At 41.0% G+C, this 26,968-nt stretch overlaps 1 protein-coding gene across 1 annotated transcript in view; it reads right to left on the reverse strand.

Moving 5' to 3' along the window:
- Positions 1 to 14,653, reverse strand: part of ABAT (4-aminobutyrate aminotransferase) — a 120,372-nt gene extending 105,719 nt beyond the window's left edge. The window contains exon 1 of the mRNA XM_075179840.1: positions 14,454 to 14,653. The gene's annotated coding sequence lies outside the window, so the exon portion shown is untranslated. The remainder of the gene's footprint in view (positions 1 to 14,453) is intronic.
- Positions 14,654 to 26,968: the final 12,315 nt, after the last annotated feature.

Below are 26,968 nucleotides of genomic sequence, written 5' to 3' on the forward strand. Positions count from 1 at the left end.
TTGCATGATTTTAAAGGCGCATGCACCGAAACCTATATAGTCAGTAAATGTTCTTTTACACCAGTACAGAATCGCAACTCATTTCTAAACTGTGCGCTCTCTCTTTTTATACCATTAGCTTGGAAAAGACATTTCTTAACAGATTAATGATGTGAAAAAAAAAAAGGAGGGCGCACTGTATTAATAATTAGCAAGAGGTATAAAATTACAGCAAATATATTCTTTGGGACACTATACAGTGATAGTTAGGAATGATTAATATACCTGGAAACTCTGACCTTGGAAGAGGATATACGTGGACAGATGATGGTCGGTTTTGTTTTTTTCCTACCAAATTAGGCTGATGTAGCATGGTTTGCCGATTGGCTGACCACATAATTAAATCAAAATCTACTCCAATTAAAATTGATTTAAGAGAGGGTTGATTATTTTTTTTAGCCGAGGGCACATATTGGTGCACTGGAACAAGTTAGATATAGTAGTTTGGCCCAATTATCAAAACACTCAAGATATATGTGTGTGTGTTTAAATATGCAACATATCTAGATGTTTGTCAATCAGGCAAAATACCCAGTTGTGACAGACAGGATAGGTTTTAGGCTTATAGCAAATATTTCAGACTCAGCCAAGAAACAACACATTCTGTATTTTATTATTATTATTGACACCTTTTAAAATCTACCTCATTGTGTTTTCAATACTTACAAACCAGTTAAATTCACGTTTGTGTTTTTTGTTTTTGTTTTTTAAAGAAAATATTATTGCTATTGAATTCTTCATACTGGACAGCATTTCAGATAGGCCCCAGGTAAGATGAGGATTATATCATGGCTCAATCAAATGGCTTGTCCACAGAAACTTACATTATTACCATCATATCGACCAAGGACAAACTTCCTTCCAGAAAGGTTTCCTATGTAATAGGAGAATAATGTACAGCTATGGAATCAGTATCTTTCTTTACCGAAATGGTTGTAGGTGGGTCTAGAACATCGAGTATTTCACAATAACTCAATGGGTTGCTAATGTCATTTCCTTACTCCAGTTGTCCCCGCATATCATGAAGGTAAAATGTGCACTGAAAACATACATGTTATGGATAAATGTATTTTTTTTTTTTTTTTTTTAAACCTTAACCGGTTGTCATGGAAACCTAGAAGATTGGTGGGTGGGAAAGTGGAAAGAGCAAAGCAATGTGTTGGAAAAGCTCAAATACTTTTAAATCACCGTGACAGCTTTTCAGATGAGCTATTACATGGTTGCCATCGTAACCAATTGGGAAAATCTTGACGGAAATCTGTAATTACTAGGAGGCTGAATTGAGCTTTCCCAGTTCAGTAATCAGCACATTGCAGTGATTCCAACTGTCATGAGCTCTCAAGGGAAAAAATAAAATGGAGAATACAAGAACATTTTGTTTATGATGAGCATATACAATGAATGCCTCATAAATCAATGTTACAGGGAAGGACACAATCTATATTGTTACAGATTTCTACATTGTTTAACATTTCAGGAGGTAAAAGGGGCTTTCAGGTACCTGGATCACCAGAAACATGATACCAGTGGATTAAAGATTAGAAAGGTTAATTTTATGAAAACAGGTATGAGATTATCAGTGGGACTTTGTGAGCATGATTGAATCACAAAATACTGTACATATACTTTATTATCATCATTTATTTATATAGCGCCAACATATTCCGTAGCTCTTTACAATTGAAGACAAACATAGTAAACTAATAAACAAACTGGGTAAAACAGACAAAGAGGGGAGAAGGCCCTGCTCGCAAGCTTACAATCTATGGGACAATGGGAGTTTGACACATGAGGTTAAGTCTACATTTTGCATTTCGGACCAGCAAGACTGCAAAGGTAAAAGTGACTCATAAGCTAAATGATCCTGTCACACAACAATGTTGGTCAGGGGGTAGTAGTCTTGTGTGAAATTGTGTAATGGGTGGTAATAGGATAATGTAGTGAGGTTAAGAGGGTGGTTGAGGAATATTATAAGCTTGTCTGAAGAGGTGGGATTTTTAGAGAATGCTTGAAAGTTTGTAGACCAGAGGAGAGTCTTATTGTGTGAGGGAGAGAATTCCATAGAGTGGGTGCAGCCCGAAAAAAGTCCTGTAACCGGGAATGGGAGGATGTAATGAGGGTGGATGAGAGATCTTGTGCAGAACGGAGTTGCCAAGTTGGGAGATATTTTGAGACCAGAGAGGAGATGTATGTTGGTGCCGCTTTGATGATGGCCTTGTAGGTTAGTAAAAGTATTTTATATTGGATTCGGTAGAAAACAGGCAACCAGTGTAGAGACATACAGAGTGATTCAGCAGAGGAATAACGACTTGCAAGGAAAATCAATCTTGCCGCAGCGTGCAAATAGATTGTAGGGGTTTGAGTCTGTTTTGGGGGAAGACCAGTAAGGAGGGAATTGCAATAGGCAATGCGGGAGATAAGTGCATGAATTAAGGTTTTTGCAGTGTCTTGCGTGAGATATGTGCAAATTCTGGAAATGCTTTTTAGCTTACCTATCATCTAAAGCTTAGTGGTATTTATTTAAATTCTTCACAGCAAGTCTCTTATTTACACAGTGAACACTGGATTTGTCTTCGCTTTTGGTATGTAAAAGTGCACTCCTCATCATTTAATCATCTGAATAGAACCTATATTACACTTTGACCTAAAACAAAATCCAAAATAACAATACTATTATTTTTTTCTTTGGGGGAGGGGGGGATCCATTTGGAGTGCCTGTTATATATTCACTCAGAGGAAGATTAGGATTACCATAAATGGTGCCAGGAAATTAAAGAGTATGTTTTAGGTTTATTCACTATATATTGATTATATATTATTAACATATTATTAATAAATGTTTAATATTTTCAATATTTCTGGGTCATTTTTAACAATTGGAGCCAGCATAGTATATATGACATACTGGAAGAAGCTTCCGCACTTCACTTGGTTGTAGTCCACTATAGAAGCTATAACTAGAAGTTACTGTAGCATGTACTGAACTCTGACTGGCTGAAATCCACCATAGATGCCATTTTGACGATGCAACTAATCACAACACTAAGGTGTCTTCATAATTAGCATCTAGATTCTGAGAAGAAAGCAGCTTCATAAAATTCTGGATAGGCGAGTACTGGTTGGTCATGGTGTGGCATTATGGGGCTAGCTGGTGGCAATAGGAAACAATACACTGGCATAAGCATACTTGCCAACTCTCCCGGAATGTCCGGGAGACTCTCGCATCTCGCGCGAGTCTCACAGACTACCGGGAGAGTGTGGCAATCTCCCAGATTTAGGTCCAAAACACCGCGATTCACCGGGAATCGCGGCGTCTGGCCCCCGTCCCCACTGTAAGATGCTGCATTTTGCATCAACACGTCATGGGGCCAAAATTACGCGATTTTCAGAGCCCCGCCCCCTGCACGCCCATCTTCCCCAGCAGGCTCCCGGATCATACTTGCCATAAGTTGGCAAGACTGTGTACTGGCATTAAGTGTCGTGATGCAGCTACATAGTGGTATAATATAGCTGTGATTTTCAATAAAAGGCTGTTTGGTGACACAATAAGGCTGTGTGGTAGCATTGGGTGGCATTATGAGGCTGAATGGCGGCATTAGCAGACTATAGTAGCATAATGAGGCTGGTAGTAGCATTAGCTATCATGAGGACGTTAAAGAGTGGTATAATGAGGTAGTGGCGGAAGAGCATAAGGCCATATAGTAGCATAATGGGTATGTGAGGTAGCAATTGATGGCTATATAATAGCGTAATAAAGATGTGGTAGCACTGGGTTTCTATGTGGTGGAGTCAGCAGGCTGCATGATAGCATAATGAGGTTGTATGGTTTGCTATGAAGTGGGGTAAGGAGACTGTTTTGTAGCATTCCGTTGATATTTGATGGCATTATGAGGTTATATGGTGGTTTAATAAGGCTGTATATGGTGATGTGTAGCTTTCTATCACAGACATGATGAACTGTATATGGTGGGCATGTACTGTATGTGCTGAACATTTGGGATGTATATGATGAACAGTTCAATCTGACATAAAAGTAGTTTTTGGAGAAAAACATTTGCTGAGTATTTCCTCGTTTTGAAGAATTGAAAATTAATATCTCCTTGAATTTACTCTTTCCTTATACGAGGTATGTCTATTAAATAACGAGACTGATGAAATAACTCACCTTTATTTATTGGCATTTCAAATGTAATGTTTGTCCCCTTCAATATACTCCCCATTTGCACTAATGCATCACTGTAGTCTTGTTTTCCACTGGTTGAAGGCATGGAGCAAATCAATTTCTGACACTCGTTCCAACATATCTGCCGTTTTCTTCTTTACAGCATCAACGGATTCAAAATGTGTCCCTTTAAGCACTGATTTAACTTTTGGGAAAAGATAAAAATCGCAAGGTTAAATCGGGCGAATATGGAGGATGTTCGGGTGTAGTAATGTGTTTGTCGGTCAAAAACTGCTTCACAGAAAGTGCTGTGTGAGCAGGCGCATTGTCCTGGTGAAGAAAGAAACCATTTTTCCACAGTTGCGGCCATTTCTTTCTGACTCTTTCTCTCAGCTTTTGCAAAACTTCCTTATAATAATGCTGATTAACTGTTGTGCCTTCTGGAACCCATTCTTCCAAAATTACACCCTTGATATCGAAAAAAACAATAAGCATTGCTTTGAATTTTGACTTGCTTTGACAAGCTTTTTTTCATTCTTGGTGATGACAGTGTTTTCCAGTGGATTGACTGTTTTTTGGTTTCAGGATCGTACTGGAAGATCCAGGTCTCATCACAGGTGATTACTTATTGATACAGGTTTGGATCTGTGTCAAGTTGTTGCAGAATGTCAACACAACATTCCTTGCAACGTTCTTTTTGCTTTGGTGCGAAAACTCTTGGGATCATCTTTGCACAAACTTTCGTCATGTTAAGATCCTCACGGAAAATTTTCCATACGGTGTCTTTGTCAATGTTCACGGATTCAGCTATCATTTGAACACTGAGTCAGCGGTCTTTTCGAACAATCTGACTGATTTTTTCTACATTTTCTTCGGTTTTTGAAGAAGTGCAAGGTCGTCCAGGGCGTTCATCTTCAACATTCTCACGTCCCTCGCTAAATCTTTTGTGCCACTCAAACACACGCGCACGAGACAGGCAGTCATTCCCATAGGCCGTAGTAAGCATTCTGTTGGTGTTCTGAGCAATTTTACTAAAAATTTCAAATTGACACGTTGTTCAACTTTTAAACTTACCATTTTTTCGGCACTCTACAGAAAACACAAAAACTAAATGGTAACTCACAATCAACTGAACGTCATAGTGTTGCAGCTTGTCATGCAGGTTCAGACCGGTTCAAGGTTACTACATATACAGTTATAACCTGTTCTTTGTTTACAAGGTGGAATCACAGTCTCGTTATTTAATAGACAAACCTCGTACAGTCAGTCAATCATATATCCTTTTTTATCATGCCATGTTATATATGGCTCTCTAACAATTCCTTACCACAGCTAGCTTTGTGACCCTCCTGTATATATGGATCAAAAGTAACTTGGCAGCCAAGTGCTTAGATACTGGACAGCACCGGCTGAGGGCATGGATTTCCTTCAAGCTCCTCTAAATCAATCAACACCCTAGGCACTAAACCATAAAAAATACCTAATCCCCAAAAAATTTGGAGAATGTTTTGATCATATTAGAGCTAGTAAGGGTTTGTGCTGGTATATTTGGCCTTAACATTATTCTTTTCAATCAAAATTAGCTATTGGCCGGATCCTTAACAGCCAAACTTTTATCCTAAACCAGTGTTGGCTAACCTGTGATACTCCAGGTGTTGTGAAACTACAAGTCCCAGCATACCCTTCCAGCAATAAGCTGCTATATATTGGCAAAAGCATGCTGGGACTTGTAGTTTCACAACACCTGGAGTGTCACAGGTTAGCCAACACTGTCCTAAACTAATATGATGGGAGTGGTTCAATAGGTGGGCATGCTATAGGTTGTTGTTTGTTTTGGGGATTTTTTTTTGGGTCAAACATATCACATTAATGCCACTTGGTTTTCTTTTTTTTCTTCAAGGACAAAATGACATGCTTGTCACACTGAAAGGTTTCTCTATTGTAATGCCACTACAAAATATTAGCATTATTGTGGCACAGGAGTAAGACTTAAAAGTAACTGGATTTCAACAAAGACACAAAGCCACCAAGTACATCTAAATATTTAAGTACAACAATTTAAATACAAGCAACAGTATAAAAGTATGTTTCCATAAAATACAACTTTGATTTGTATACATGTTTTACATACTTGCCGCAGAAATTTAGAACTACATTTGTAAATATAGATAATTGTGATGTGATTTCAATAATTCTTATAAATTCAAAGAAAAATAATGCTATTTATGTAATTAAATCATGGTTTCAAATGATGCAGGTGGCTAAGCATAGACAGTCCAACATGGATGGATGGAGGGAGAGGGGGGATTGCAACAAGAAAAAAAGACTAAAGATTTGGCTATTGCTCCGATACTGGTCACACATTGACCAATAGATGAGATCTAATCGTTCTGCAATTCAGTCAAATGGATAACTCACTTCTGGCTTACACAGAGGACTATGCAAACAGCAGTCATCTTCCACCATGCCGGATAATGATCCAATCACTTTAGAAGAGATTATCATCAGATATCATGCCAATTTTGGCCCACTACCAAAATACTGCCAGCATATCTCACTGCCCGTGGCCAGACTGTAAATTCTTTGGTTCAACAGTACTTGTATATCACGATCATTATTCCTCAGGATTAACTATATTTTGATTTTTATTCACAGATCTTTTGTACAAAAAGGAAAAAAATTGTGGACTTTAGGAAAAATGAATAAACGGAGTAGGATTTGTAATGTGTGATGAAAATCTAGGAATAATAATATCCTCATTTTAAACAGTGTAGAATATAAATGAGATTGTGTTGATTTTACAAAATATTCCAGCCAAAAAAATATCTGGTCTGTATCCAAAGACTTTTAAAGCAGATCAACAAATCTGCCAGTGTTTGTGAACAAGAGGAAAGCAGTACAAGTGTCATTAAACAGAGTTACTTTTTTATCCATGATAGAAATTGCTACAGTTTAAGACAGGTCATTCCTTGTTGTTTTATGTAGTTATGGGTAAAGTTAAAATACAACTTGGTAGTACATTAAAAACCAAGGTATTGAATACCCAAGGTCTGCAAACAGTGTACATAAAAATTTGAACTTTGATCTGCTTTTACAAGATTGCTTACTATGAAATATTGTCATATACTTTAAATTCCCCACAACTATCTGTAAGTACAGTGACTGAACACAACAGAGAAAAAATTATAAAAAGATTACACAGCCACAGACACTATTTTTTCACAGTGTATAATGCTACAAGATTTTTACAAGCACCCATGAAATAGGTCCTGGGAAGAACACTGCTGAAGGCCATCTCACTGAAAAAAAAGAGTCCCCAATGGAATTCCGAAAACCAGGAGCATAAAGGGCATGAAACCAAGGGTTTAAACACAGGCAATACAACACAAGATGTCCAAGAAGCCTGACAATGGGGGGAACATAGGTCACAGAGGTGTTATGCTAGCCTTAATCCCAAATACACTTAGTCTACCTCATCTACCTATTCTTTAAATAATATTCTAAAATTTTGGTCACTATCATGATCAGAAAAAAATACCAGAAGATTGGACGCAAGTTTGCTTGGTAGACTCCCACGCACCATTTTGCTTAACGATACCCTCCAAACTCAGATGAAACCAAGTATTGTATAACGCTCCAAGTCAAAACTTGAATTGGTTGAAAATGTATTTATTAACATTTCTTTATAGAATTCCGTAGCACTGTACAACTGAAGAAACACAGGAGTAAAAAAAGACTTGGTATTAATAGGCAGTTAAAGATGTACATTGGTCCTGCTCTCAAGCTTACAATCTATAGCAGGCCTGTCCAACCTGCGGCCCTCCAGTTGTTGTGAAACTACACGCCCCAGCATGCTTTGCCAGTAGACAACCTATTGATAGCTGGAAGGGCATGCTGGGACTTGTAGTTTCACAACATCTGGAGGGCCGCAGGTTGGACAGGCCTGATCTATAGGTTTGGCTCCAACCAAATTAATCTCCCACTCTACCCTTCCAATCATATGTTAACACATGTTAACAACTTTCCTTCCTGTGTTCTGTTGTTAGACAAATAAAATGATGAGGGAACCTTATACTCGCAGTCACTGAAGTTTGTGTCATACAGAATATGCAACCTAAAGGCATGATAACACAAGCAAACTTTAGTGTGACCCTAGCCCTCAGGAACCTTACAGTGTTTTTAGGGGATTATTGGGTAAATCAGATGATAAACGACTGTTCGGCCCGATATCGCATTAGTGTGTACACTGAAACAATGAACGATCCCAAAAGCACATGAAATTGTTGAACGAGTTTTTCAAACGGACTTGAATATTTTGTTTGCTAATGGAATGTTGTTCCAATTCTGCAGTGTATATGCACTCACGTTCAGGATCTCCAAAGAGATTACAGAGTCATAATCTTTTCAAAGTCACCTTTACTACTAAAACTGTCAAACTGTTACTCCTGATATAAGTTGGTGCATATACTCATGATGTACAACTGGATGCATCAGAGATCCATTAATAACATATGCAGGCAAAGGTGCTTGTTCATGTGGGAGTCTTCTACTGCTTACGGTCAGGGAGCAAATGCATCTAACTCCACACGAGTCCCTGTTTGTACGGCAATTTCCATAGTGATGCAGAGGCTCTTTGCTCACTTTCTATTTCAGTCTTGCTTATTAGCAACCATATTATCAGGCTGACATTTCATAGAACCACCTTTCTAGAGGGGTTGTGTCAATGCCTGGCATGCTCAGATTCAGCACTGTCTATTCATAGAGCAGACAGCTTGCACTGCTTCAGTACCTTCCATACATCAAAGGGATTTCCTCTACCAAGAGTGTAACAATGGCCAGGCTTCATAGTAAAATTTGAGGGTAGACTAAGAAGAGCAGAGTGAGGGCCTCCAGAGCAGATGGGTCATCATCAGAAGGCCTTCTTCACCACCAGTCCTATAGCTACCGCATGGTGAACTTCGCTGATAGTTCTGCACTGGACTCTACCAATTTCAAGCAAGTGCTCTCATTCCTAAGCTTACTACAGACAAGCATTAAGCTTAGGAACGAGAAGGCATGCTTGAGATTGTTGGAGGGATTCTCTTTGTGTAAGGGATGGGGCTGGTATGGACTTACAAGGGCGTGACTGACATCCCTGATGTGGACCTGCCTTAAGAGGCAGTTCTATGGAGTATTAGCATGACAATAAAGCTGCGGACAGGCACAGTCTGAAATAGGGAGGAGAGTCATAAAAAAAAAATCATATAGACACAAAAAAATGCCATGGTGTTGGAAAGTCACCTTATAATGCAATCAGTTCAAATATTACAGTAGCTAATTTTCATAATACAACCACTTTAAGCCATTGCAACAACATCATTTTTACGGAAAGATGTGGAACATATTGGGCTGACTGTAACCCTGCTAAAGGTGTATCGTCCTCCATCATCCCTTCTATCAAGATTCTTTGTGTTTCTAGCCATATGACTGTCCGTCTGTGTCCGTTATAACGGACAAGATGTCCATTTCCATATACCTTGATCATTCCACATCAGATCACCCAAACACAATGAAATGTCCACCACCCATCTCAGATTTAAATTATTTGTTTTTTAGTTGAGAGGATGTCCAAAAAACTATTTCGTCAAATATCTCAACTGTCTTGACTATTAGTTTCCGAAATATTGATTTTTCAATGTATTAAACTATTTACTAATCATGGCTTATTCATCATCATCACCATTTATTTATATAGCGCCACTAATTCCGCAGCGCTGTACAGAGAACTCATTCACATCAGTCCCTGCCCCATTGGGGCTTACAAACTAAATTCCCTAACATACACACATTTATTACAGTTTACTTGAAGTATGACGGGTGTTTATTACAGAATCACCACAAAATATGGACCCCTAAGGTAACTTGTCCTCCTGAATTCAAAAATCTAAACCAAATTACTTTATCTGCATAAATGCAAGCTTTTGGAACAGAATTAAAAAAGCTAAGTTAAATCAACATTAGAAAGCCAAATTTATTTTAGGTGCTTAACAAAGGCATACATTACTAACACAAAAAAACCAGCATGCTACTCTGTGTCATAGTGGAGACAAAAAAATAATGACGTTGACGTTCGATTACTGTTGTACCTGTATGAATCACTTCTGCTGAATGCAAAAATCCACAATGTAAAATGTATACAATGAAACTATCTTCATATTTAATGTATAAATGATTCAATTGATTATAGCAGCACTGTCCTTAATAATACTACCAAACAGTGCCTAATATTGCTCTACCATGCTAAAGCCTTGATCCTATAGTGGCTTAACATGATTATGTTGTGATCATTTTGTGTGCCAGACCATGACATCACTTTGGATACTCTTGACATCAGCTAGCTTGGAACTTTTGCCAGCACCACTGTTTGCTCATTTGCATGTATTTGTCAGCTCCCCTAACAAGCTCAGTGGCGGATCCAGGGGAAGGGGGCAAGGGGGGGGGGGGAAATCGCCCCCCCCTAGCCGGGGCTTGCTGCCGGCGGCTGCACACTATGTGCAGGTCCGTTTGCAGTGACAGGCAGGGACAGTGTGCTGCCCGGCTGCTCTGATTGTGTTTTAAACACAATCAGAGCATCCGGGGAGCACACTGTCCCTGCCTGTCACTGCTGAACGGACCTGCACATAGTGTGCAGCCGCCGGCAGCCTCAGATGTCAAAAAGGGGGCGGGGCCTACATCGCCCCGGGTACAAATATTCTCTAGATCCGCCCCTGAACAAGCTCACTTTATCGCATTACAAAAGTACACCCAAATGTAACAAATAATATTTTTATTAACCTATCAACACAGCTCATTATTTTTGTTAGTGCTAATACAAACTGCAAATGCAGACTGTTACCTAGATTTGATTTTACCAGTAGCTTCTTTGCCTAAGTGAAAATTAGGTCTACTTGTCACAAACATCCTGTGCCTTCATTTTCATTCTAGAAAACGTTGTGACGGTTTGATGTCACACAAGTGGTTGGTCCACACATGGGCCCTGTCAGGTGAAACTCCCAAAAAATAGGTCACATTTCCATATCAGGTTTACTTCATAAAAACTGCATGTCTTGTAAAGTGAAGATCTGATACATTGAGTTGTACAGGGTTATATTTTTTTCCCTTTCCTTCGGACTAAAACGCTTTGGGCCATAGAATGAAATCCCATAGATGATAATAAAATCACTCATCTGTATAACTGCTTCTTTCAGACATTAATTCTTAGACACACTAAGCTCTCAAATGGAATTGCATGAGTGCATCAAAAGAAGTCAACAGTGGTCTCTGCATCATTAAACCGATGTACCAATTGGGAATTGAACATACAGAAGAAAAAAAAAATTCAAGCAGTCCTGGTTAGATTTCCGCATTGCGTTGTAATCTACTAATATATACGCTGATCAGCCACAACATTAAAACCACCGGCCTAAAATTGTGCAGGTCCCCCTCGTGCCACCAAAATAGCTCTGACCCATAGAGGCATGGACTCCACAAGACCTCTGAAGGCGTATTGTGGTATCTGGCACCAAGACGTTTGCCGCAGGTCCTGTAAGTCCTATAAGGTGCGAGGTGGGGCCTTCATGGCTTGGACTTGTTTACTTAACACATTCCACATTGGACTCTTTGTCATGTTCCTCAACCCATTCTTGAACACATTTTGCAGTTATCCCACTGAAAGAGGCCACTGCATTCAGGGAATATCGTTGCTATGAATGGGTGTACCTGGTCTGCAACAATATTTAGATAGGTGTCAAAGTAACATCCACATGAATGCCAGGACCCAAGGTTTCCGAACAGAACATTGCCCAGAGCATCACACTGCCTCCCCCTGGCTTGCCTTCTTCCCATAGTACATCCTGGTGCCATCGCTTCCTCACGTAAACAATGCCCACGGACCCGATGGTCCACAAGATGTAACAGGAAATGTGATCCATCAGATCAGGCCACCTTCTTCCATTGCTCCATGGTCCAGTTCTGGCACTCACATGACCATTGTAGGTGATTTCGGCAGTGAACAGGGGACTGTATGGGCACTCGTACCAGTCTATAGCTACGCAGCAACCTGCGATGCACTGTGTTCTAACTCTTTTCTATCATAACTAGCATTAACTTTTACAGCAAGTTGTGCTACAGTGGCTCTTCTGCAGGAATAGACCAGATGGGCTAACCTTCGCTCCGAACATGCATGAATGAGCCTTGGGCATCCATGACCCGGTTCACAAGTACTCCTTCCTTGGACCACTTTTGGTAGATATTAATCACTGCATACGAAAAACACCCCACAAGCCAGCCAATTTGGAGATGCTCTGACTCAGTCATTTAAGCCATCACAATTTGACCCTTGTTGAAGTTGATTACACTTTCCGATTTTTCCTGCTTCAAACACATTATCTTCAACAACTGACTGTTCACTTGCTGCCCAATATATCCCACTCCTTGACAGGTGCCATAGTAATGGGATAATCAATGACATCCACTTCACTTATATATGTTATGCAGTGTTCTGTGAGTGTCTATCTGATCTCACATGCTATTTGCATTATACATGCTGCCACTGGGTGAAATAATCATGTCATGGCCTGGACTTCTACTGCTATGCAGAACTGTGCCTGTCCACTGTTCCAGGTAGTAAAAACCCGATATCTATCCTAAATGGTTGTCTAGTTGAGCTCCAGGAGTTGCAGTGGGCTGAGATTGAGTCTGGGTAAAACAGAGGTTCTTATGATAGGAGCACATTGTCAAATAAGAAAATTACAGCTGAGCCAACAAACTGGGCTTAAGCTTAGGGACACATAGTTGCAAAACTTTGACCATGCACAGAATTAGTGTTTATCGAACCTTCATTATTTCTTCTGAAGAACATATCCAGAATCAAGCATTTGATCTTCCTACATTCATACATGCATTTGTGTTTTCACGCTTAAACTAATGCAATGCACTCTGCTTGGGTCTTCCAGAAAAAGAACTGCACTGCTTACAAATGGTACAAAATATAGCAGCCAGGCTGTTAATTAACTAGCCCATTCCTGGAAAATAACTCTGTTCTCCATTCTCCATTCCTTTCACTGGCTGCCTGTAAGATGGCAAATCTGTTTCAAGATTCAAAGTTCTACATAACCTGAGTCCTGGGTACATGAAGCAGCATCTAATTCCCCATACTCCCACTCTTTGATCCGCAGATGATGGACTATTAACAGTACCTAGAATCTACCATACTTCATTTGGGGCTCGGACTTCTAAGCTTTGCGTCTCCTACTTTCTGGAAGTTGCAGCCTTGCACAGTCTACAAGGCACTCACTATAAAAATCATCAAAAAAAACTAAAGACTTACATATTAACTCAAGTATTTCATTAACGCACCTCGTCATTTTCTAAAAAAAAAAAAAACATATGCTTAGCTCTATTTTCTGTACTCGTTTAATCCTGTATAGGTTTATTTTGTATTATGTGCATTTTTGAATCTGCAAATCTAAAGTGCTTTCAGTCCCATTGGAAGAAAATCTCTGTATAAATAAAATTACTATTATTATTATTATTATTATTATTATTATTATTATTATTATTATATCAGTGAACATTTTTGGGTGCCTTGCAAATGCCAAATCAGCAAATATGTCTTGGCAAATAATTTTGAAAAACTGTTACCATCCACAGACATGATTACACATTGCCATTTGCCAATATGACTGACTTTCTTTGATTTAACAACTGCAATCATGATGCATTAACATCAACACACATGATCACACGGTCATTGCATGGAATATCTCATCTTTCGTCTTCAAATTGCAACAACCTGCAAGTAAATCAATTTGTCACAAATAATTTTATAGCAAATCATGTTCTTTATAAACAAAGAATAAACAAGATGTGAATACTCGGGTTGCTTCACCCTCTAGTAATGATGTCAAGGACACTGTTCCTAGATACCAGTGACAATACTAGGGATTCAGGGTTCTACGTAAACAAGTGCAAAATTGCTACAGCAAATGCAATGCTATTTGTTGGAGCCTGACAGCAGCTCCCTGTCCATATTCTATTGCTCATAATGGATAAACAACATTCGTTATACATACAGTTTGCAACCTATAAGAGCTGTATCGCTCTTTTCTATAGAGAAGCACAATCACTGCCTGTCATAAGTGTGTAACGAGAAGTAATCACATCTAGCACGGAGCGCTCTATATAACGGTTTGGAAGAGCTGTGCTCACATGAAATCATCAATCCAGAACTTACCTTCTGAGGACGCGCCGTAGCCTCCAAGCCGCTCGTGAAATAGAGGAGTCCCCGGGACCGGATCGGCAGACCGAGAACACGGCACTCGGGTGCGGAGAGCTCTAGGCAATCCCCGGTATTGCGAATATGAGACCTGAGATCAGCCTGGGTTGTCAACCACGCGAGGACATCAGCAGCATCCAACCACAATCAGCGACTCTCAGCACTGGTTACCGCCCATCCATGGATAGCAACCAATCAATGAAGGGGCGATGTGACATTCATCACACCCTCTTGTCTGTTTCATCCTATAGGGAGGGAGTATGGGAGGGCTTAGTCAAGAGGCTCCTCCTCTATGGTTGTAAGAAGCAGCAGGAACGGGTTTGAACCAGTGGAACTTGGAGATCATGATGACAGCAGTTTACCGTTACCAAAGATTATTTATTTAATAAGTTTGTGAATTGCATAAACAAACATGTACAAAGTAACTGTAAGAACTGGGGCGGAATACATGTAACACGAGTAAACAGTGAAGGTTGCTTACTCTACTTATAGCTCTCCAGATGTGTAAATACTAGTCAGAGGAAAACTATAGGTTGGATACATCTAGTAATGGGTTAACCGCCACTGCGCATTACTAGTGATGCAAAGCTACTTGGGTTATTGTAATTTAATACAAGGTAATATGCTTTTTTTGTAAATAACATTTATAAATAGTGTTTTGATATCAGAACACGTCAATTACACTGTTGTATTACAAGCACCAGCATGACTTAATGGCAGTGTGCGCATGTTAGGACCAATAGTGCAATGACAAAATACTGAATTAAATTTGTTTTTTATTTATTACCCCACACCCAGGCCCGGCGCTCGCATTAGGCAAGGTTAGGCACTTGCCTAGGGCGCCGGGCCCTGGAGGGCGCCCTCCAGAATGAAAATTACTTAAAAACTCTGCGGTGACCGCTGACAATACCTGTCACGGCCGCCGCACAGCATTCAGATGCACGGGGGAGTGGGGGGAAGAGGCTATTGCTCACCACTGCCGCCTCTCTGCTCACTAGTGTCAGTGAGTGGAGGGGAGGAGATGGAGAAGAGAGGCGGCGGTGGTGAGGTAAGGAAAGACGGGATGAGGAGGGAGGAGGGCGCCGATTGTTGCGGGGGGGGGGGGGGGGGAGTAAAAATGCCTAGGGCGCCATGGAGGCTAGCACCGGCCCTGCCCACACCTACCGTATCGGGTTTGGGAAGAGCCCTAGAGCTATTCGCGCAGGACTGGTTATTACTGGGGGGGGGAGTGGGCACATTTTTTGTGAGCCAGATTACACTAGGGCAGTGGTTCCCAAACTGTGCACCTAGGCTCCCTGGGGTGCCTTGGAAATCTCACAGGGGTGCCTCGGAAAGGACCAGTGGTAAGCAAGGCGGGGGACTACTTGGTAATTATTTTGGCTTAGGGGTGCCTTGAAAAAATTTTGAACATCCTAAGGGTGCCTTGAACTGAAAAAGTTTGGAATCTATTGCAATAGGGCATTCAGTCCCATGCTGACTGAACTAGGTGTCTTAGTACTTATGTTGCTGGGTTTCCCTGCTATAGTGCTACCGGCCTGGGCTGGCATAGCCTTGTGCTGTATTTGCAATATCGGGGCAACCCCATGCTTTGCATCCCCCTGATATTGCCAATACCTGTCTAGGCTGGTAGCACTAGGGCTAGTTTGCTCTTTTGGCAGGATTAATGCTTGATTATTTTTATACAAAATGCAAGGTCCATGCTGATGATCATTATAGTCAGCACAGATCTTGCCCCTGTAGGTAAACAGATGCAGCACATACACCTCCTAAGAGGAATACATACTTGCCAACCTTTGAAAAGTGAATTCCGGAAGTACCGGGGCAGGGGGCGTGTTTGGAGTGGGCGGGGGTGGTCAATAGCGTCATTTTGGCCCCACCCCTGCGATTCACCGCGAATCACATCATTTTGACGAGTAAGTTGCAGTATGAGGGATACTTGCCTGCTCTCCCGAGAGTCCGGGAGACCTACCCGTATTTCGGGAGTCTCCCGGACATTTCGGGAGAGTTGGCAAGTATAGGAATATTCATCTCCGGTTGCCTATTCAATATAGTACATAAGAGCATGAACACTTCCTTATTGTACTCGGGCAACGCAAGTCTTCCCTTCCCTCCTCCATTCTGCCTCCTTAGTGCAATGGGGAGATACGTAATCTTTTTTACTACGCATGTGCAGTATGGAAAAGTGCATTTTGCACTTTAATTTCAGACTTACGTCTGACCCTACATGAGGCCCACAGTGATCACTAAGATATGCAGCCCATGAATCCCTATGTGTTCACTATATAATGTTTAGCCACAACTAAATATATATATATTTTATACAAAGCCTATTTGTACAGGCCGTAAATAGGAAGATGAGAATGAATGACTTTATATAACTTTTGAGCAGTGATTTTCAATTTTTTATGCATATTGTCCACTCCGATCAGAGGTTATTTATGGAAAACCACTTGCGCAAAATAGATACATTTTTGTAAAGGTTTCTTATCAGGAGTGTCCAAAACTTCTGTTGTTTGTGTAGATCCATCCAAGTTCGGAGAGCAAATCTGACAAAACTGAGGAACTAAATGATTTCCTTTTCAAATTCACAGGGCTTTTTTGAGTGTGTATGCAGTTAGATAAATACATCTACATCAATTTTGGTACTGGGTTCCTAAAGCGAAGATTCTGCAAACTCCTGTCATGCTTTGGACCCTCCGGCTCACTTACCGGGGACTGGTGCACAATATGGGACTCTCTCCGGCGGTGACAGTTCCTCTGTCTTCTGATGACGAACGTCATCTTGGATTACGCAGTGCGTATTCCTGGCCTTTATTATCTCCTATTCCTCTGCATTGATTTATTGTACCTGGCATCCTGTGCTTCTCAGCTAATTCTGGTATCCACTATCTGATGCTTCTCAGCTAATCCTGGTATCCAGGGTCCTATGCTTCTCAGCTAATCCTGGTATTCAGTATCCTGTGGCTTCAGCTATTCTGGAATCCATTATACTGTGTCCGGAACTCCTCTTCAGTTCTTGGCATACCGTGCTCGGAGCTGCTCTGCTCCCCTGATATCTCCTTTTGCTGGTAAACACCCGTCACACCCGACAGTCTCACCTGGTACCCATCTGGAGAACATCAACCTGCGTGGTTCTAGCATTAAAGAACAAATCTCCTTGTGACAGTCCCTGGCGAAGATCTTTGCCACATTAGACTCTGCGCCTCCATGGTGGGTGGTGCTAAATTGGGCCTATTGTGAGAATCCTACCATTTTCTGTGTGTAATCTGAGCGCAATCGCACAATAAAACAATATTAACCAATATACTTTCGTTCATCCAATTATACGACTTCGACAAGTGTGAGCAGCAGCCCCCCTCCCCCCTAAAAATATTATTTTTAAGAACCAGTTGCAACTCCACTGTAAGACAATTTAACTAAAGGCCCTAAATAAAAACATGTTGCCAACAAGTTACAGTAGCCATAGTTACAGGTTGCATCAGCATTTCAGTGACGATCAATGGCTGCCTCTAAACAAAAACTCTTGATTAAAATATTTTTATTTCTAGTTTGATGAATAATACCTTTCACACCAAAAACATGGAAACCTTTCAATGTAATAATTCCCAATCATATGGAATATTCACTTTTCTTACCTGAATGCTACCTTGTCATATATCCCTCTCTCTTCCCCTAAAACTGTTTTCCCCATCGCACCCACTGTTCTCCCTCCCACATAAATCCCCGTTCATACAAAAATTAAAAAATGCAGTGTTGCATGTATGAAACTCCCAGTTGGTTTAAATATAAATCACCAGTAGTTTCACTCTAGTGAATCTTTTTTTTTATCATATAATAATTGTTTTATATATGATCACAGTATTTGTTACATTATTGCTCAGTAATGACTATATACTGACTACTTCTACAATAGTTAAAGAGACATACAAAAATATTTACCCAATCTGTTTCAGTCACTGGTTGAAATAATAATGTTCCACTTCTTTAGCCAAGATTCGCTAGATTACCTTCAGCTTTGCCACAGACCTATCAGCTTTAAAAATATTTTCAGTACCACCTCTGGAAATATATGTTGCAAACCACATAGCACAGGGAAAGGTTGCATGCTGCCTTTAGTACTAACTGAGCTTGGGAGATAAGAACCACTTGGCAGAAGTTCAATTCATCCAACTATTTTTTTTATCTTGTAAAGGGTAATGTATTACAGTTATTCTTTTAAATAGGGGATGCAATGAATGTTACAAAATAACAATTTGAAATAACCTTTCCCTCTTGATCTAGTTTTGAGTAGAGATGCTCAGGCTCGGTTTTCCGAAAACCGCACCGGCCGAACATTGCCAATCCAAGCACCAAGCCGAGCCGGCTCGGTACTTTCCTGCTTTTTCAGATCTGAATTGAGGCAAAACGCCATTGTTGCGTTGTCAGATCTCGCAGGTTTTGGATTCCATAAGTACCTCCCTCACCAGGAGATCCAGCGCCATTGCTCTCACAGAAACAGGGGTAGCAGTGTTCTTGTCACTCTCCATTATCCAGTGACATTACTCAGTGCCATTTCTCACACAGAAAAAGGGGTAGCAATGTGTGACGAAATGTAGTTTATCTAATGACTGATTGTTATTTTCTGTTGAATTTATGTATAACACTGAATATTTTATGTAACCTTTTAAAGTGTATTTTGTTAACTGACCTGAGTCTGACCTAGGCAAGTGTCAATGGTCTTGTGAAAGTAGCCAGGCCTAGATAAATCTCTGAGTAGTTTGTGTATGCAGAGGAGTTAGACTTAGCCAAGCCGAATGACGAGCAGACGTGAGACTTCAAGGTCCTGTGGACATTCCGATCTCAGCTCACTTAGAAAGCCCTGTGACATTTGGGAGATCAATCTGTCTTTATTGACAGCTAAATTCCTAAGGTGGGGGGTGAAAAAGCCAACAAGAAATGGTTTAAAATCTTCTGCCTTAGACATCAGATGGTACATTTCATGAGGGGTCTATCAAGACTGATATGTCCCATACTTTTCACACACAGCCAGTCTACCTCGTAAGTAGTACTATTTTGTGCAACATATTGTATGTCTTTGTTATTAATTTTTGTAAATAAGCCTTGGAAATATTTTTAAGATTAAACATATTTAATCTAGCGTATTTCTCCATGATTCTTTTTGAACTTGCGGACCCCAGGGAGGCTTATGCTACACGTGTATATGATTAAGCGTGAAACATTAATAAGTGGTTCTGGTGAACGTAAGGACACCATAATCCTTTGTGGTAGCAGAAAATGTGTACTCATTGTTAATTAACTAAGGTGATGCCAACCACAGTCAGCTGGTCAGATTGCTGTATCTGGGATAGGCTGGGCGTTCATGACACAGTGTTCTTGTCACTCTCCAGTCTCCAGTGCAATTGCTCAGTGCCATTGCTCATACAGAAACAGGTGGGATAGCAGTGTTCTTGTCACTTGACAAAAATTGACTGGAAATGAGTGGAAATTAATGTTATTGAGATTAATAATAATGTAGGAACAAAACAAAGCCAAATAATTTGATTTTAGCATTTTGTAGTATTTTTTTTTAAAAAAATACAGAACAAAACCAAAACACATGAGAGCGGTTTTGCCAAAACCAGAACACGAAGTTCATACAGATCCTATACCAAAACACAGGGGTCAGTGAACATTCCTAGTTTTGAGGTTGTTGAGATAAAGCTAGAAATAACAACTGCAGCACTTCCACACAGGAACATTTAGTCCAACAAGTAAGCAGTAGAAATGGAGATTTTTATGCAAAGCTCCGTGGTCATGAGTTCAATTCCTGACCATGGCCATAGCTGTGTGAAGTTTGTCTTCCTGTGTTTGCGTGGGTTTCCTCTTTCTCAGTCTGTGTGTGTATATGTTAGGGAATTTAGACTGTAAGCTCCAATGGGGCAGTGACTGATGTGAATGAGTTCTCTGTACAGCGCAGCAAAATTAGTGGTGTTATATAAATAGATGATGATGATAGTACAATTTCACCACTCCCAAATACACACCCAAGACTCTTGTATATTACCCTGGGAGTCAATGAAACCTACTATAATATTTTATACCACACTCTCTATGCAATTAGCAAAAGGATCAGGGGTCCCTGGGGATCCATAATCTCTTTCCATGATCAAAGATTTGTATCTGCTGTAATGATGCTGCCTTATCTCATAGTTAAGACAGTTACTCCTTTGCCCTGCATCCCACCCCTCTTAATAAATTGACTCCAATTCTTTATGAATTCCTAGATACTGGCTATGCTTACTTTTTCCCCTACTAGCTGACAGCCTCTTAAATAGAGAAATAATATCCTTCTTGAAACCCTCCACCAATCAGCACTGCTCTAAACAAAAACCAGCCTTTCGTGTTGTCGTTCTAAAAGGGATTTTGCCTGACCATGTACAACAGAACCCTTTAACAGACTGGCATTAAGTCTCCACAGCCCTCTACCTACATCTGGGCGCTTGATAGCACCCAGGCAGAAATACGGGTCCACATGATCAGAATAAGTAACTGATTTTTCCCTCATCCTAATTACAGCTTTTGCAGAGCTCACAAAAGTCTTTTCTACTACTTCTTCCACCACAAAAGTAAGTGAAGCTTGATTTTCTACCATCTTGTTCAAAAACATCACATATTAAGCCGGCGTACAAAATAATCCTATTCAGGACCTTGGAATCTCTTCAACATGCTACCAGAGGATCTGTCACTTGGCATCATAACAACATTAAAATCTCCAGTCATAACCACTGGAACATATGTAAAGAGATATTGCTTAACTTAATGGAATAAACTAATTCTTTCTGGCGCTGTCTGGAGTCCATAAATATTGATGAGCCTGAGTCTCCTGCCCTGAAGGTTTACCTCCAAAAGTAGACATCTACCCATCAATACTTCTATAAATCTATGTACAATAACATCCTGAGTGTTAAAAGGATTTACATCTCCTGCATATGACTCACAGCCAGCGACCAGAAAGATGGACCTGTTTGCCAACCTCTCTGAGCTTCACATAACTACCCTACTGTAGATAAGTATGTCTCCTGTAAAAAGAACACATCTGCATCAAGATATTTCAAATGGTCATGACTGCATGCCTGGTTTTCCTGACTACATTACTGGAGATCACTCGTAAGGAAAAATCTGCCAGAGAGCAAGAGACAAAAAGAGCAGAAGAAAAAACGAGTCTCATTAGTATAAGTCAGAGTCAGAGCCACCTTGCCAACTACCCATTCCCATATCAGACTGTCAGGATTCACTAGGATGAGTGGGATCCTTCTGTTCTGCCTGGGATTGATGGTACTTCACCCAGAGGCGCGTAATCTAACAGAGTGGAAGGTTTTCACCGGAAGTTCCCGCAAGGGAATTTGGGCTTGGTAGCTTCCACCCTGCAGGTCACGGCCCTTTAGGGGAGTTCCCAGTGAGCGGTGATAGAGAACCTAGTACAGAGAAGAATGTAGGCACTTGATAGCCACAAATGAGTGGGATTACTGAGTGATGCTCAGTGATAGTCCACAGAGAGATAGTAGGTGATTTGCAGCAGCACACTTGGAGAGATAATAGCAATGATCTGCAGTAGTTACCACTAACGAGTGGAGCAGGTAATAGGTGAGTTGCAGCAATACACTTGGAGAGATGGTAGCAATGATTTGCAGGAGTTACCACTAACGAGTGGAGCAGGTAATAGGTGAGTTGCAGCAATACACTTGGAGAGATGGTAGCAATGATCTGCAGGAGTTACCACTAACAAGTGGAGCAGGGAATAGATGAGTTGCAGCAATACACTTGGAGAGATGGTAGCGATGATATGCAGTAGTTACCATTAACAAGTGGAGCAGGTAATAGGTGATTGCAGCAGCACGCTTGGAGAGATGACAGCGATGAACTTCAGAATTTGCCACTAACGAGTGGAGCAGGTAATAGGTGATTCCAGCAGCAGAGTGCATGAGCTGCTTCTAGGCCAGAAGTCTGACGAGAAGAACCAGCACTGAGAGGTGCTGGGAGGAGCCTTATAAATGAGAGGTAACCAATGGTTGAGCGGGACAGGTGAACACAGGTGAGATGATTACCTGCGCATGTGCAGAGCTGATTGCTGGCCTGACAGCCACGGAAGAAGCAGGGAATGAGGAATGAATGATATTCAGGTTACCTGGTGGCTGCCGTGCGTGAGCGGCGTGTGACACTGGCCCACTCACAATGTACTGGCACACACACACACACAATATACTCGCCCCCTCACAATGTACTGGCACTCACACACACACACAATATACTGGACCACCACTTACCTGCTTCCATCCACGCCGCGCACTGTGTAGTCTTCACAGTCTTCACACATGGGACAGCACCTCTCACATAGTGCGCGTCCCATGTGACACCGATAGGAGGCCACACTAAGTGGGAGGGAGGGGGGGATGGTCTGCGGCCAATTGGAGAAGGTGGCTGGTCCTGGAGGACGGGCCAGCCACCAATAGAGACTAGGGAGGGACCAGCCCAAAATAGTCTTTTTTGGTTTGGCCCAGCCCGCCCCCTGGTCTCAGTGACATCTTTTTTATTAAGTGGCAAAAAACAGGGTGAGTATCAGCACTCCCCAGAAATACATATATTTTTTAATTTCCCTCTTTTAAAATCTAAAATGTTTTTCTACTAGTCAAAGCAATTTTTGACTAGTAGTTTCAGTGACATCTTCTTTATTAAGCAGACAAGAAATACGGTGCTGTTTGAGTGTATTAAAGTAATTCTATTATTTCAAATAAGCATTGCCCAAGCGATTGTATTGTGTTCCCGAAGCACAAGCAATTTATTTAGCAAAAGCAATTTGTTTAGCAGTTCAATAAATAAGTACAATACAGCCGATACATGATACCTATTAAAGATGTTACATTAAAACAGGAAAGTATAAAACACCGAATACATTACATCTTCGTTATAGGTTTCACTCAGGTACAATGAATGCAGCCATGCGGTCACCTTTCCAGCTTCCAAGAGAGCTAACAAAAGCCAACATGCTTGTATATACTGTACAGATTACAACTCTTAGTGAGGTCTTCATTGGTCCAGGCTTGATGGCATTCCAGTTCCTTGCAAGTTATAGGTCAGTTCATTTGATCCTTACAAAGGGTGAGGGGAACATCCCCCACCCTATTGTTCCCATGATTTGACTCTGAATGACCAGTTCAAACTGACCCACACAAGAGTATTTAAGAGCATTAATTTCATATTGCTTGTATCTTGCGATCGCTAGATGCGATTGCTATTCCGTCCACACTGGGTTAATGCTGGTGAAATAAGCTTTAATATGAGACCAAACTCTTTATCTTTTAAAACACCTGAACCATAAAAACCTTTACTACAGTATTATATATAAATAAATATACAATCTAATACATTTTACTAATAAATGAATGTGGATTGGAACCTTTAATAAATATGAAATATATAAATAACCAAATGTTGTAATGCGAGTGTGTGCGTGCGTATTTTACTGTGCGATCGCAGTATGCCACGTGTAGCGTGGCATACTGAGCGCAATCGCACAATAAAACAATATTAACCAATATACTTTCGTTCATCCAATTATACGACTTCGACAAGTGTGAGCAGCAGCCCCCCTCCCCCGCCCCCCTAAAAATATTATTTTTAAGAACCAGTTGCTTTCAATAATATAATTGTGGTGCAGTGTCAAAAGAATTGTAAGGTAATTCCTTCCTTTCCCTATCTCATTGGGTGTTACCCTGTTCTGGTGGCAGCTATAAGTAAGTCCAAATTAATGTAGCATTACTTCTCTTGTTAATGTCAAACATGGATCAGTCTAAAGATCAGGGGCATCTCAGTACCGGTACTGGCAGTAGTTGTATGTTTTTAACCTCTACTAGTAAAAAAGGTCATGCATGAACAAAGTATAAGAAAAGTTCCTCAAAATCCATTCACTGTTTGTCAGTCTCAAAGAAAACATCAGTTCTTGATGTAAGGAGGAGGTTTAAGATAACATTTTCTGATGACTGTGGAGATTTGTCCAAAACAAGCAAAATAGCTAACATTCCATACACCACCTGCAGTGGTAAGACATGGCTCAGACCACGGCCACTTTTTGCTATAGGGGTCCTGCTATTGCTGGTACTGGTACACATACTAGAATGTCCATTGCAAAAGAGAGTCCAATATAGGCATGCATCTTCCTTAACTTCCCATGCACAACCATCTTACTCAGAGTGTAGGTCTGTCTCTGTCACCTCCAAAACATCCATATCAGTGCCTGAAAAGAACACTGATGCTGAAGAATCACTTGGACACTCACAGAATCCCAAAGAGAGTCTAAAGAGGGTATCCATGAGTGTTATAGTGAGTCTGAGATTCCAGATTCTAACACTGTAATTATAGAGCAGCCTCCTTCACACATTTCTCAACCATTTGGAAATGTGAGGATGACTGGTAATGATAATGATCTAGACATAGAAATTGAGGAAGCTACTTTGGAACTTGCAAATGTGTAAGAAGATGAGGGGGATAATTGTGGATCTGAAAATGAATGTGTTGTACTTGAACAAAATTTTGAGGAGGATGATGACGATTCTATTGAAACAAGTCAGCCACCAGTGGTACCTTCTCATGCCCTAGATGAGTGCATTATCATGCCAGGGCATAAGATGAAAAACCTCCTGTATTTGGAAGTATTTTTATCCCAAATCAGACAACATTTGTCAAGGCATATGTAGTCTTTGTTAGTCCAAAATAAGTAGAAGAAGGAACAAGTTAATTTAAGTCATGTTTCAAAAGGTGGAATATTGTGTATAGTGGCAAGTATCTGTTACAACCATACCTAGTAGAAGATAGCCCATGCTAAACCAGATAGGCGCTAGCAGACCAGGGGTGGGGAGTCTAACGAGTTCCCCGGAATTCACCAAGAACCGCCGGAAGTCAGGATGGACTTTGTTGCCGAGAGCTTGCCGGACAAAGTCCCTTGGACTGCCTTAGGATGCAGCACTACAGCACAAAGCGGAGAAGGGGGGTTTGTACAGGAAATATAGCTGAGACAGTAGATCAGGCTGGAATCTGGTAAATGGGTGATCAGGCAGAAAATAGACAGGCTGGGATAGGGTACATGGGTGATCAGATGGGTAAGTCTGTATCAGCACCCAGTATCAAGTAGCAGCCCATAAATAGACAGCTGCAATTCTCACCATCGTCAACACCTTCATCATCAACCTCCTCATCATTAGTACATAGTCCAACATCCAATTTTCCAATTCCAACTGACTCCCCTATGCAATCCATGAGGCAGACATCCTTGCATGCTCCAGCTGCTGCTGTAGGGGTTGTTACATCCATACAGAAGAGGAGCAAGAAGAATAAGCATAGTTTTACACAATTGTCTGTGAAGCAAGCTTTTGCAAGAGGAACCAAGTATGATAGCCAGAATCCTGTTGCACAGCGGATAGCCATGACAGCTATGTTAGCATTGAATGTGCGTCCAATTTCCGCCATCAATGCAACAGGTTTTAGCCAATTAGTCGTGTTCATGCTACCAAATTACATCTTAATTCCATTTCTCTCAAACAACAATTCCTCAACTGTATCGGGAGCTTAAGCAAAAACTTACTCAGTCCCTACTGTCCACCTAACTATAAATATTTGGACAAGTGATATTGCTCAAACAAAATACTACTGTCACACATTGCACCAGCTAAACCTGCATTATGGTCACTGTTCTCACCTGTTCTCACCTGTTTCCCTCTTCCTGCATTCACTTGCTGGTCTGAACTGAGCATGCACATACCTTGTTTGCTCAATACTTCCTGCATCCTCTTGATTGGCTAATTGCCTGACAGCTCTGTCTCTTTAAATCACCTGCTACCAAGTTGTCAGATTTTCAGGTTTACTCTCCTGTTCAGAAGTCATGTTCCCTGGCTCCTGTTTGTTGCCTGTTATCTGAGGTCTCCAGCACATCTATCCGCAGATCTTCACAGCCTCTGTGACTACTCCACTATCCTATGGTAACACTATGCAGATTACTGCTACCCGTTCTCTGAGTCTCCTGCACATCTATCCGCAGATCTTAACAGCCTCTGTGTCTACTCCACTATCCTGTGGTAACGCTCTGCAGATTATTGCTACCTGTTCTCTGAGTCTCCAGCATACCTATCCACAGATCATCACATCCTCTGTGTCTACTCCACTATCCTGTGGTAACGCTCTGCAGATTATTGCTACCTGTTCTCTGAATCTCCAGCACATCTACCCGCAGATCATTGCTACCAGTCTCCAGTATAACTTGCATACTCGCCTGCTGTTCCTTACTCTCAGTACATTGGCTCTACAGTTGCTCTGGAAAACAGCCTCTTAATCTCTCAGTCATTGAGCTATTTCTCATCCGTGGCATTTTCAGTTATTATCTTGGTCCTCAATACAGCCTCGCTCATCATCCCCTAAGAGGGCTATGACCTGTGGTCTGGGAGCAG

The sequence above is a fragment of the Mixophyes fleayi genome, chromosome 7, assembly GCF_038048845.1.
Source record: "Mixophyes fleayi isolate aMixFle1 chromosome 7, aMixFle1.hap1, whole genome shotgun sequence".
NCBI classification, from domain to species: Eukaryota; Metazoa; Chordata; class Amphibia; order Anura; family Limnodynastidae; genus Mixophyes; species Mixophyes fleayi.